This window comes from Asparagus officinalis, unplaced genomic scaffold, assembly GCF_001876935.1.
Source record: "Asparagus officinalis unplaced genomic scaffold, Aspof.V1 AsparagusV1_Un150, whole genome shotgun sequence".
NCBI lineage: Eukaryota > Viridiplantae > Streptophyta > Magnoliopsida > Asparagales > Asparagaceae > Asparagus > Asparagus officinalis.
Genome location: NW_017972416.1, coordinates 17,304 through 29,790, shown reverse-complemented (window position 1 = coordinate 29,790; position 12,487 = coordinate 17,304). Strand labels below are relative to the sequence as shown.

The following is a 12,487-nucleotide window of genomic DNA, read 5'->3' as shown; positions in this document are numbered from 1 at the left end:
GAGATGCTTTTTGAAAACCAGTTTTTGTAACATGTTCATTTTCATGTTTACAAGCATTCCCCAAAGTTTTATATTTTTTAGAATTTATTTGATATTTTTAAATGAGGTTTAAAGTTGGTTTTTGCTGTTCATTTCAGGCTGATAGTATATTATCAGTTGACTGATGCAAGTGTTCAATCGACTGACGAAAACACCTAGAATCATTAATAGTTTCTGTTTTTATGTTGGTCGACTGACCAGTCGACTGATGAGATTATCAATCGACTGACCTGCCGACTGATGAGATCGTCAGTCGACTGATAAGATTGTCAGTCTACCGATGAGCTAAAAAATACCTACAACGGTCAGCTCATCAGTCGACAGATAAAACCTGTCATTCGACTGATGTTGTAACGGTTAGTTTTTTTCCAGCTTGTTCTAGTTTTTGGTTTTTGGTCTTTTTGCCTTGTTTTCTCTTGGCTTTGGGGTTCCTATAAATATCTCCACATATCCTCAGTTTTATTTAGTAATTAAGAAAGTTTTTAAACAAGTTTAAAGTGTGTTTAAAGTTTGTTTAGTGTTTGTTTCAAGTTTGTGAAGCAATTTTCACAAGAGCAAAGAGGAGATCATCCTTTGGTGTTTGAGCATTCACTCTTCTCCCTCTCTCTTGTTATCTATAGAGAAGTTTCCTTAAACTCAATTCTAGCTATTTATTGTTTTGATTCTAATTTCCATAAGCTAGATTTCATTATTGAGTTTAATTGTTTTATTGATACTCTTTGTTTACACACAACCATTGAGCTTATTGTATTTTCATACATAATATAATTTGGATTGTGAGGATTGTATGACTTAGAGAGTGAGCTTACACTTAGTTCTCATCTTATATTAGGGAACAAACAATTGTATTTGTGCTTAATTGTGAGTTATACTTTGTAATACACTTGTACACCGAGAGAAGTGTGTGGTGAGAAACGAGGTCATTCCAAGAGGAGTGGGGTAGGTAGTAATGCCCAGAGGTAGATTGTAATTCCTAACACTTGAGGGAGACACGGGCTAGAGAACAACACTTAGAGAGTGTAAAGTGGGATTGCAAGAGTGTGAGATTATAAAGTTTTCGGTGAACTAAAAAACCGAGTGTGTAGAGAAGTTCCGGCTTCCAAACCGGGTGTGTCGTGATAGTGGAGATCTCCTCGAGGTGAGGAGCGGAGACGTATGTCATGGAGACCGAACTCCGTGATCATATCGTTTGTTTGTGTTTGTCATTGACGTTCCTTTATATTCGTGCTTATCATTTATATCGCCTTTGTTAATTGCTTGTTGTTTATATTGCCCTATCACTTTAGTAGTTTGTTTACCCTTGTGTTACTTGTATATTCTTGCAGATATATTTGTAATATATCATTCTTGCTAGGATATTTTTATTAATAAGTTTTAATTGGTATAAATCGGATTAGATTAGCATAAACCCTATGCACCCCCCTCTAGGGTTCCTTCTTAGTGGCATTAGGGTGTTTTCAGTGATAAGTGCAGACACCAATGATTTCATCCAAAGTTACTACTTTTACGATAACAGATCGAAATAATTCACTGAGCCACAATATGAGAACTATCTAGCCTCTCTTATTTCTGAATACATCAAAGTAGTTATTTAATTCCTCATCCTTCATTCCTACTCAGGGAAAAATAGGTAAATGATTTTTTTCAGAAGTACTGATAATTTTAATCTATAAGGGTTCACAACAACTTCAAACTTTTGGTGTAGAACAACTCAGGCTTGATTCACATGAACTATGAATATAAGACAAATTTAGAAAAGATTTCAATGCGTGAATTAGGATTGCGAGCAACTTCAAACTATAATAATGTTTATGCTTGGGTTTTGTTTTTAATCATATTTTGATATGGGTTTTGTTTTTGGGAAAAATGCTTCCAGCCCCTAAAAGCCAAGAAAACATGCTTCCCACCCCCAATACTTTATCAATGGGTGTTTTGCCCCCAAAAATAAAGAGTTTGTTCTCTGAGCACCCAAAACACAAAACCCAAGAGATTAAAATATGTGAAGACCATAATACCATTCTCTCTCTCTCTCTCTCCTCTCTCTCTCTCTCTCTTTATCATGATGTACTGAGATGATAGTTGAAATGACTGATGGGGATTATTTTATTATTTTTGTTTTTTATTATTTTCATTGTTGATGAGGGGGAACTAACTGTTTGTATTGAGAGATTGTTAAAGTTAGAGTTTAATTGTTAAGGTTACAATTTAATTGTTAAGGTTACGGGTTAATTATTAAGGTTATGGATCCCTTCTCTCTCTCTCTCTCTCTCTCTCTCTCTCTCTCTCTCTATCATGATGTTACTGTGATGATCTTGAAATGATTGAAGGGGATTGTTATTTTATTATTTTTGTTTTTTATTATTTTCTTTGTTGATGAGGAAATTAATTGTTTTTGTTTGTATTGGGAGATTGTTAAGGTTACGGGTTTAATTATTAAGGTTACGGGTTTAATTGTTAAGGTTAATGGTCAATTGTTAATGTTACAGGTCAATTGTTAAGGTTATGAGTTTAATTATTAAGATTACGGGTCAATTGTTAAGATTACAGGTTTAATTGTTAAGGTTTCGGGTTTAATTGTTAATGTTACAAGTTTAATTGTTAAGGTTACATGTCAATTGTTAAGTTTACGCGTTTAATTGTTAAGGTTACGGGTCAATTGTTAAGGTTACGGGTCAATTGTTAAAGCTATGGGTTTAATTGTTATGGTTACGGGTTTAATTGTTAAGGTTACGGGTCAATTGTTAAGGTTACGGTTTCAATCGTTAAGGTTACGAGTTTAATTATTAAGGTTACACGTCAATTGTTAAGGTTACGGGTTTAATTATTAAGGTTACAGGTCAATTGTTAAGGTTACGGGTTAATTGTTAAGGTTACGGGTTTAATTGTTAATGTTACGGGTTTAATTGTTAAGGTTACGGGTCAATTGTTAAGGTTACGGGTTTTATTGTTAAGATTACGTGTTTAATTATTAAGGTTACGGGTCAATTGTTAAGGTTACGGGTTAATTGTTAAGGTTACGGGTTTAATTATTAAAGTTACGGGTTTAATTGTTAAGGTTACGAGTCAATTTTTAAGGTTACGGTTTAATTGTTAAGGTTACGGGTTTAATGGTTAAGGTTACGAGTTTAATTGTTAAGGTTACGGATCAATTGTTAAGGTTACGGGTCAATTGTTAAGGTTACGGGTTTAATTGTTAATGTTACGGGTCAATTGTTAAGGTTATGGATCCCTTCTCTCTCTCTCTCTCTCTCTCTCTCTCTCTCTCTCTATCTCTCTCTCTCGAATCTTAACAATTAAACCCGTAACCTTAACAATTGACCCGTAACCTTAACAATTAAACCCGTAACCTTAACAATTAAACCTGTAATATTAACAATTAAACCGTAACCTTAACAATTGACCCATAAGCTTAACAATTAAACCTGTAACCTTAACAATTAAATTCGTAACCTTAACAATTAAACCCGTAACCTTAACAATTGACTCGTAACCTTAACAATTAAACCCGTAACCTTAACAATTAAACCCGTAACCTTAACAATTGACCCGTAATCTTAACAATTAAACCCGTAACCTTAACAATTAAACATATAACCTTAACAATTAAACCCGTAACCTTAACAATTGACCCGTAACCTTAACAATTAAACCCGTAACCTTAACAATTGACCTGTAACCTTAACAATTGACCCGTAACCTTAATAATTAAACCCGTAACCTTAACAATTAACCTGTAACCTTAACAATTAAACTCGTAACCTTAACAATTTCCCAATACAAACAAAAATAATTAGTTTCCTCATCAACAATGAAAATAATAAAAAATAATAATAATAAAATAATAATCCCCTTTAATGATTTCAAGATCATCACAGTAACATCATGATAGAGAGAGAGAGAGAGAGAGAGAGAGAGAGAGAAAGAGAGAGAAGGGATCCATAACCTTAACAATTGATCCGTAATATTAACAATTAAATCGTAACCTTAACAATTAACCTCTAACTTTAACAATCTCCAAATACAAATAGTTAGTTCCCCCTCATTAACAACAAAAATAATAAAAAACAAAAATAATAAAATAATCCCCGTCAGTCATTTTAACTATCATCTTAGTACATCATGATAGAGAGAGAGAGAGAGGGAGAGAGAGAGAGAGAGAGAGAGAGAGAGAGAGAGAGAGAGAGAGAGAGAGAAGAGAGAGAGAGAGAGAGAGAGAGAGAGAGAGAGAGAGAGAAGGGTATTGTGGTCTTCACATATTTTAATCTCTTGAGTTTTGTGTTTTGGGGGCTTAGAGAACAAACTCTTTATTTTTGGGGGCAAAACACCCGTTGACAAAGTCTTGGGGGTGAGAAGCACGTCTTATTGGCTTTTGGGGGCTGGAAGAATTTTTCCCTTTGTTTTTAAATGGTGAATTAGGATTGCGAGGTCGAGTTTTAGGTCAGGCCATATTTATTCTTGGAGGGCATCTTATGTTTATGCTCATGGTTTGTTCTCTACTCCCTTTTTATTAGGAATATTTTTATCTTTACTTTTGTTTGGTATGTGTGCATTTATTTGTATTTGAAATGCCCTCTATAATAATGGGTTTGCCCCATTTTTCTTCAAGAAAATTTATAGGAACAAACTATAATAATATACCATTACAATACCTTTATTCATATATATTCATGTATATGGTTATTATATTGAATATTGAGGATTTTGACAAACTATTTAATGTAACATTAAAATACCTCTACGCCTATATATTCTTGTATATGGTTATTATACTGAATATTGAGGAATTTGACAAAATAGTGATGATTGTTTGATTTAATTTTGAAGATATGTTGTTAAAGTGTGATGTTTATAAACAAAGAAATTTTATGTCATTTGGTGTTCTGTAATTTACCTCTTTTACCTTCTTTGTTTTTTATATCTGTGTAATTGGTTGGTGTTGTATTCTAAATTAGTCTATTAGATTTCTTAAGAACAGAGATGTAACCTTTAGTGTTGTAGAATGCACACCATCTGCTATATAACCTGCAAATACAATGAGAATCATTGGCTGATCTTAGGCTTCTACCTTCAAACGATAGGGTTTCTAATAGTCGAAGTATTTTATAACTTTTAACTAGAGAATAGCGTACTCTTGATGCGTTGATGACTTGAGCAGGGATTTAAAACAAGATTTTCACCCACTCCTTCTACATTAGATGCTTAGTTGTAAGATACATTTTAATGTCTTATTTCTCATGATTCATAATTAATGGGTATTGAAAATCTAAGAATCCAGGCATGTAAAGATACAAGTTGGATTTTGATGAAAGGATGGAACCTAAGTAGAGTTTCTGTATCATATTCTGATAATTGTTACATATTGAACTAAAGTTTTCTTTTGTCCATCTTTCTTTTAGTTGTGGTCGTGCTTGAAAGCTCTAAAAGAAAGACAAAAGGAGTAATATTTTCAAATCATTCAATTTGCTTCATCCGAGAGCTCTACTTGCTTGAGCTCTACTGCCAAGACAAAAGGAACCATGCCAACATAAAGGTAAATGGAGTAATAGATCGATCTTTCAATTATTTGAGTGAAACTAAGGTGTATCCATCTAATTTTCACCTGTTCTTTTGTATGTTTTGGGTTTTTTTTATTACATAATGTGTTGTTTCAAGAAGTGGTTTAATATATAGTTTGGTTTAGTGGTGAAGTCCTGATTTTTGTGATTTTATAATTATCCATTTGATATTAGTATAACAAAGATTTCTCTATAATTCTCAGGTGATCGAAGTTAACCATATCAGGTATCTAAATCTACGAATTTTCAGGTGAATCACTCATTTTGAACAAAGTTCAATCCTGTCTTTTTTTTGGTCCAAAAAAGATGATAAGTATCGGATAATCATGCGCTAGAGATGACAGAGTTGATTGAATATCTCAATCTCAAGTATCTATCTTCTTTAATCGATAAAGAATTATAAATGCTATGTCAAACTCATTCAGTTTTAACAAAGTTGAATCAATGTCTTTGTCTTTACTTTTTTCCCTTTTATTTTATTAGAAAATTAGAAAATATGAAGACTTAGATGATTTGATGAATCAGTATCAAAGATGAAGATTATAATTCCATATTTCCTGCTACGATAAGTTTCTCTCTCAACCGCTCAAAGGTGAGGATTTTCCCCAATTTTTGCTAGGGTTTTTCTAATTCTCCTCACGTTTTTGATACCCAAATTTCAAGGAGATGTTCTTGATCAGATTGCTATTTATTTACAAATATTCCCTTTTTTTCTCTTGCTTTGTTCTTCAATTGTAAGAGTGAAAATGATGTTCGGCATGGAAAATAGGGTAAGAGCATGCCACTCTGATTTGTCGATATCTATTCTTTTCATTGAGATCGAGTATTATGCTATTCATAAATAAACTCATATTCCTTTACTTTAATACAATTGAGTTATTAGGGATTATTGGTCATAAATAAATGGTAGCGCAAACAAAACAAATGAGTCGTGCTTTGCACGGGGTGCACACTAGTTGATTTATAAGAGAAAACCCTCAGATGTGACACATGACAACTTTGTTAAGTTACTAATGTGAAGTGGTAATTAGGTGCTAAAATTGAGGGCTCATGGGGAAAAGTGAGACTAAAATTAGCTTAGGAGGATAAAAAAGAGAGACCTTTAATAGTTCAGGGGCAAATACGATCCGAGCCTTTTTTTTATAATTTTATGAACACTGATAGGAAAGAGAATATATTTTCCAACAACAAAGATTTAATTCAGTTTTCTTATATAATTTGGATATGAAAAGTAAAATGGTCACTTAGATTTGATAGTAAAGTTTAACAAGGAGCAATGTGCAAAAATAGATGTTTACATCTTATTTATTTTAATAAGATTTCTACATATGAGAATTTTTTTAAAAAGGACTATTTTTAAAAAATAATTATCAAAATCGACTATTTCCGTAAATAATTTACAAAATCGATCTTTTCTTGGCCATATCATTAAGACGGGTCAAAAAGAGGTCAATTTTACCAAATATTTTCTTCAAGAATACATGGAACTACTACTCTTTATCGAAGATTAAATTATTCTTTAAAATAGACTAGACTATTCGTCCCGTAAATATAAAAGATAGCTCAATTCCAGCACCCTCTCCTTAATTCTCCTAACCCTCGCCCGCGAAAAATATAAAAGATAGCTCAATTCCAGCACCCACTCCTTAGTTCTCCTATCCCTCGCCCACAGAAAATATAAAAGATAGCTCAATTCCAGCACACTCTCCATAATTCTCCTAACCCTCGCCCACGGAATCACCTTCAGCACCTCCCCCTCGCTGGTGGAATCGCCTCTAGCACCCGCACAATCTTCACCCCATTGAGAACCACATCCTCTTTGGATTTCCAAGCTCAATCAAGAGCAAGTGAAACAAGGAAGGAGAAAAGAAAAGAACGGATTTGATTGGAGGTGGGTCCACCTGATAGTTATTTTTCTATTCATCTATTTTTTATTTTATTAGGAATTGATTTATAAGAGAAAGCCCTCAGATGTGACACATGACAACTTTGTTAAGTTACTAATGTGAAGTGGTAATTAGGTGCTAAAATTGACGGCTCATGGGGCAAAGTGAGACAAAAATTAGCTTAGGAGGATAAAAAGAGACACCTTTAATAGTTCAGGGGTAAATACGATCCGAAGCCTTTTTTTGTAATCTTATGAACACTGATAGGAAAGAGAATATATTTTCCAACAACAAAGATTTAATTCAGTTTTATTATATAATTTGGATATGAAAAAGCAAAATGGTCACTTAGTTTGATCGTAAAGTTTAACAAGGAGCAATGTGCAAAAATAGATGTTTACATCTTATTTATTTTAATAAGATTTCTACATATGAGAATTTTTTTTAAAAAAGGACTATTTAAAAAAAATAATTAGCAAAATCGACTATTTTCGTAAATAATTTACAATATCGATCTTTTCTTGGCCATATCATTAAGACGGGTCAAAAAGAGGTCAATTTTACCAAATATCTTCTTCAAGAATACACGGAACTACTACTCCCATATAATTCTCTCTACTCTCATTTGTATAGACATCCGATCAGATTTCAAAATTCAAAACCCACTTCTCAGGGACAAAAAAAAAACTCTCGATCCGTATGAGTTCCCCCCTCTCTTCTGCATCGTCAACGGCCTCTTCCGCCGCCTCCCCTCCCACCTCGCCGACGCCCTCTTCCGCTACCACCGCCGCCTTCCTCGAGACCCCATTGATCCTTATCAATTCCCCTCCTCTCTTCGGCATCATCAACGGCCTCTTCCGTCGCCTCCCCTCCCACCTCGCCGATGCCCTCTTCCGCCGCCTCCGCCACCGTCGCCTCCTCTACCCATCCGTCCTTGAGTCAGTTCAAAATCATAACCCTAACACTTTTATTTTGGAACTTTTCTGTTGAAATTTGTGAAATTTATTTTGATTCAGGTACTGCTGTGGATTCTGGAAGCAAAGCTCTAAAATTTCTTAGCTTGTAGCAAGATGAGCAAGTAAATTCATCATCTTCTGATTCTTCTTCTACTCGTCCTCAACAAAATGTGAGCTTTTTACGTATACATTTTGAAAATTTGTTTTTTATTTATTTTGGATGAATTTTGGACGAATTTTTAACTGAATTTTGAAAATTTTTAGTTATGAAATATGATTGAGATGGTTATGTGTCTTTATTGTTTGTTATATGAAGGGAAAAAAATAAAAATTGATATGGGTAGTGTCTTTATTGTTTGATATGAAAGAAAAAATCATTCCTACTTCGGGAAAAAAAATAATTCACTGAGCCAAAAGGAATTTGGTTTGTTATCTTCTCATAACTTCAACTGAATTTTAATGTAATTATAGATATGAAGTTTGATTGAGATGTAAATGTGTCGTTATTGTTTTATATGAAGGAATATAATCTACGATCTGATTGGTTCAATTAGAATGAATTTGGCACCTTCAACCCTTTGAATCATCTGTTCTTGGGAAATTTGTTGGAAGAGTATTAATAGAGTAGTTTTGTTTATTTTTCTTAAACTAGAAAGATACTAACTTTTTTTTAGCTTTTATTGCATATTAACTGATTCTGGAGGTATATTTGTTTAGTATTCATTGATACGTAGACATGTAAATGCCAGTCTTTATTGCTTGATATATGAAAGAAAAAAAATTGGTCACCAAAACTTTGAATCAGCAATTTCTTGGTGAATTTATGGAAGAACATTTAATATATGAGAACAAATAAAAATGCTAACTTCTCATAACTTCATCTGAATTTTAAATGTAATTATAGATATGAAGTTTGATTGATATGTAGACATGTAAATGCTAGTCTTCTTCTGAACCCGTTACATTCTGATACCTGGATTTCATTCAATTTTGCTGATTATGTTTACTGAGCCGATTTCACTCAAATTTGCTAATTATAGTTTAACATATTGCGTCGTACGTGCTCATCGAAATTCGATAACTCTAATTGAATTGTAAAGGTAAATTCAATCTCTTTAAAAGGTTTGGTTAGAGTACCATTTGGTTTGGCTAAGGTTGTGACAAGAAAAATGTAGTAGAGGAAGAGAGCTCCTTGATTCTGAACGCATGTTTGCAATTATCCATGAATGTTATTTTCTCAAGTATTCATTGATATGTGATCTAAGAGTTTATTTTGTAATGTGCAGGAGTTGGCTTATTAGATATTAGATACCACCCATAAAATTTTGTAGTCATCCAGATAAGCTTCCTAATCCTGAGTCAGGAAAACTATTTGTTAAGACTGCAAGTGCCTACAAAGTATGGATTTGATCCTTTGTAGTTTTTATATTATTGAACCACTCTTATTCATACTTTTTTGCTTCTGATTTATGTGCATTCAGAGGATGTAGAGTATACTTTCAAGTGACTATTACATTTTAAATCTCTAATTACATGATTATCTTTCAGCTCTATTTGTGGTTTGCCATGAGATCCAATGTGAAGGTAATTTCTCTCTTTGTTACTTTCTCGTAAATTTAGTATTAAAATTCATTACTCAACATCATGTAAATAGAAAATTTTGCATATGTGCAGCTGAATCCTTGGGTATTTCCACGAGAGTTCCAGCATTCTTGGACCACAATCTCACTCCTGCACAGCTCAAACATGACGTCAGTTTTGGAACAGCCTCTTCAGGATATGATGAATTAACCTCCACAAGTGCTGTATGTTAATCCCTAATCTTTTATGGTTTCAAATTAATCAACATTTATTAACAAAACAATTTAATCTAGCTCTTCTCATTTTCGCCTCCAGGGTGTAATATCGATGGCCAAACATAGATTACTTGAAGCATTACAAACTCCATCTGAGAAAATTATTTGGACCTGAAGAAACACAGAAGAATACTGAAGATGCTATTGTTGTGATTGTTAGGTGTCTTGTTATGAGCCTACATTTTCTAATCTTGTTTTGATGATTACAAACAATTCTTAATATTGTTTGTTTAGTGTTTATGTTTTCTTATTAGGTATTCTAGACAAATAATAAGTTGGAGATTGGATAGAACCGAGCATTCACGATCATATCCAATAGAGCTTGGCAGAATAGTGGATTGAAGCAAATACTTTCAAGTCTAAAAGCACTTCCTAGCTTCATCCGTAAGTTTACCAAGAAGAGATTATTGAAGATCAAGATCATTGCTTGGTATATTAGTTTAGGTTTTATATTATGTGTGTTAAATACTTCAAGCTCAATCATATACACACATACACATTTTATATATATATATATATATACATATATGTTTTGGTTTTTCATCCGCAAGTTTACCAAGAAGAGCTTATTGAAGATCAAGATCATTGCTTGGTATATTAGTTTAGGTTATATATTATGTGTGTTAAATACTTCAAGCTCAATCATATACACACATATACATTTTATATATATATATATATATATATATATATATATATATATATATATATATATATATATAGATATATAGATATATAGATATATAGATATATATATAGAGAGAGAGAGGGAGAGGTTCTAATAAAAACCTCCTTAGCCTAAAAACTAAAAACCTCCTTCATCCAATGGCTAGGATTCAGTCAAACAGTCAACAGACACATGCATTAATTACCTCATTAAACACATGCATTAATTACATCAACGCAGTGAATCCAGATTCATTGTAGTGAATTCAGATTCACTGTAGTGAATCTGCATTCACTGCAGTGATTCAAGATACGTTGAGGTAGTGAATCTGGATTCACTGTATTGAGGTAATTAATGAGGTAATTAATACATGTGTATGTTGACTGTTTGACTAAATTCCAGCCATTGGATTCATCTAGATCCAATGGATGAAGGAGGTTTTTAGTTTTTAGGCTAAGGAGGTTTTTATTAGAACCTCTCCCTATATATATATATATATATATATATATATATTCATGTTTATATTACATCTTTTATTAAGTCTATAAAATTATTTTGTAAAGTTTCAAAACATGGTTTAGTCAAAATGACAAAAACAAGTATTTCATGTTTTCATGTTTTGGACCTTTTTGTAAAGTAAAGAGATTTCTTATTTGAGAGATGCTTTTTGAAAACCAGTTTTTGTAACATGTTCATTTTCATGTTTACAAGCATTCCCCAAAGTTTTATATTTTTTAGAATTTATTTGATATTTTTAAATGAGGTTTAAAGTTGGTTTTTGTTGTTCATTTCAGGCTGATAGTATATTATCAATTGACTGATGCAAGTGTTCAATCGACTGACGAAAACACCTAGAATCATTAATAGTTTCTGTTTTTATGTTGGTCGACTGACCAGTCGACTGATGAGATTATCAATCGACTGACCAGCCGACTGATGAGATCGTCAGTCGACTGATAAGATTATCAGTCGACCGATGAGCTAGAAAATACCTACAACGGTCAGCTCATCAGTCGACAGATAAAACCTGTCAGTCGACTGATGTTGTAACGGCTAGTTTTTTTCCAGCTTGTTCTAGTTTTTGGTTTTTGGTCTTTTTGCCTTGTTTTCTCTTGGCTTTGGGGTTCCTATAAATATCTCCACATATCCTCAGTTTTATTTAGTAATTAAGAAAGTTTTTAAACAAGTTTAAAGGGTGTTTAAAGTTTGTTTAGTGTTTGTTTCAAGTTTGTGAAGCAATTTTCACAAGAGCAAAGAGAAGATCATCCTTTGGTGTTTGAGCATTCACTCTTCTCCCTCTCTCTTGTTATTTATAGAGAAGTTTCCTTAAACTCAATTCTAGCTATTTATTGCTTTGATTCTAATTTCCATAAGCTAGATTTCATTATTAAGTTTAATTGTTTTATTGATACTCTTTGTTTACACACAACCATTGAGCTTATTGTATTTTCATACATAATATAATTTGGATTGTGAGGATTGTATGACTTAGAGAGTGAGCTTACACTTAGTTCTCATCTTGTATTAG

The 12,487-nt window shown here is 32.8% G+C and overlaps 1 long non-coding RNA gene across 1 annotated transcript; it reads left to right on the top strand.

Annotated features, from left to right (window-relative positions):
• The first annotated feature begins 4,480 nt into the window (after nt 1-4,480).
• On the top strand, nt 4,481-5,879 carry LOC109827334. Its single transcript, XR_002243405.1, has 3 exons — nt 4,481-4,523; nt 5,436-5,569; nt 5,798-5,879. It is a non-coding gene; the product is annotated as an uncharacterized LOC109827334 (long non-coding RNA).
• The last annotated feature ends 6,608 nt before the right edge of the window (nt 5,880-12,487 follow it).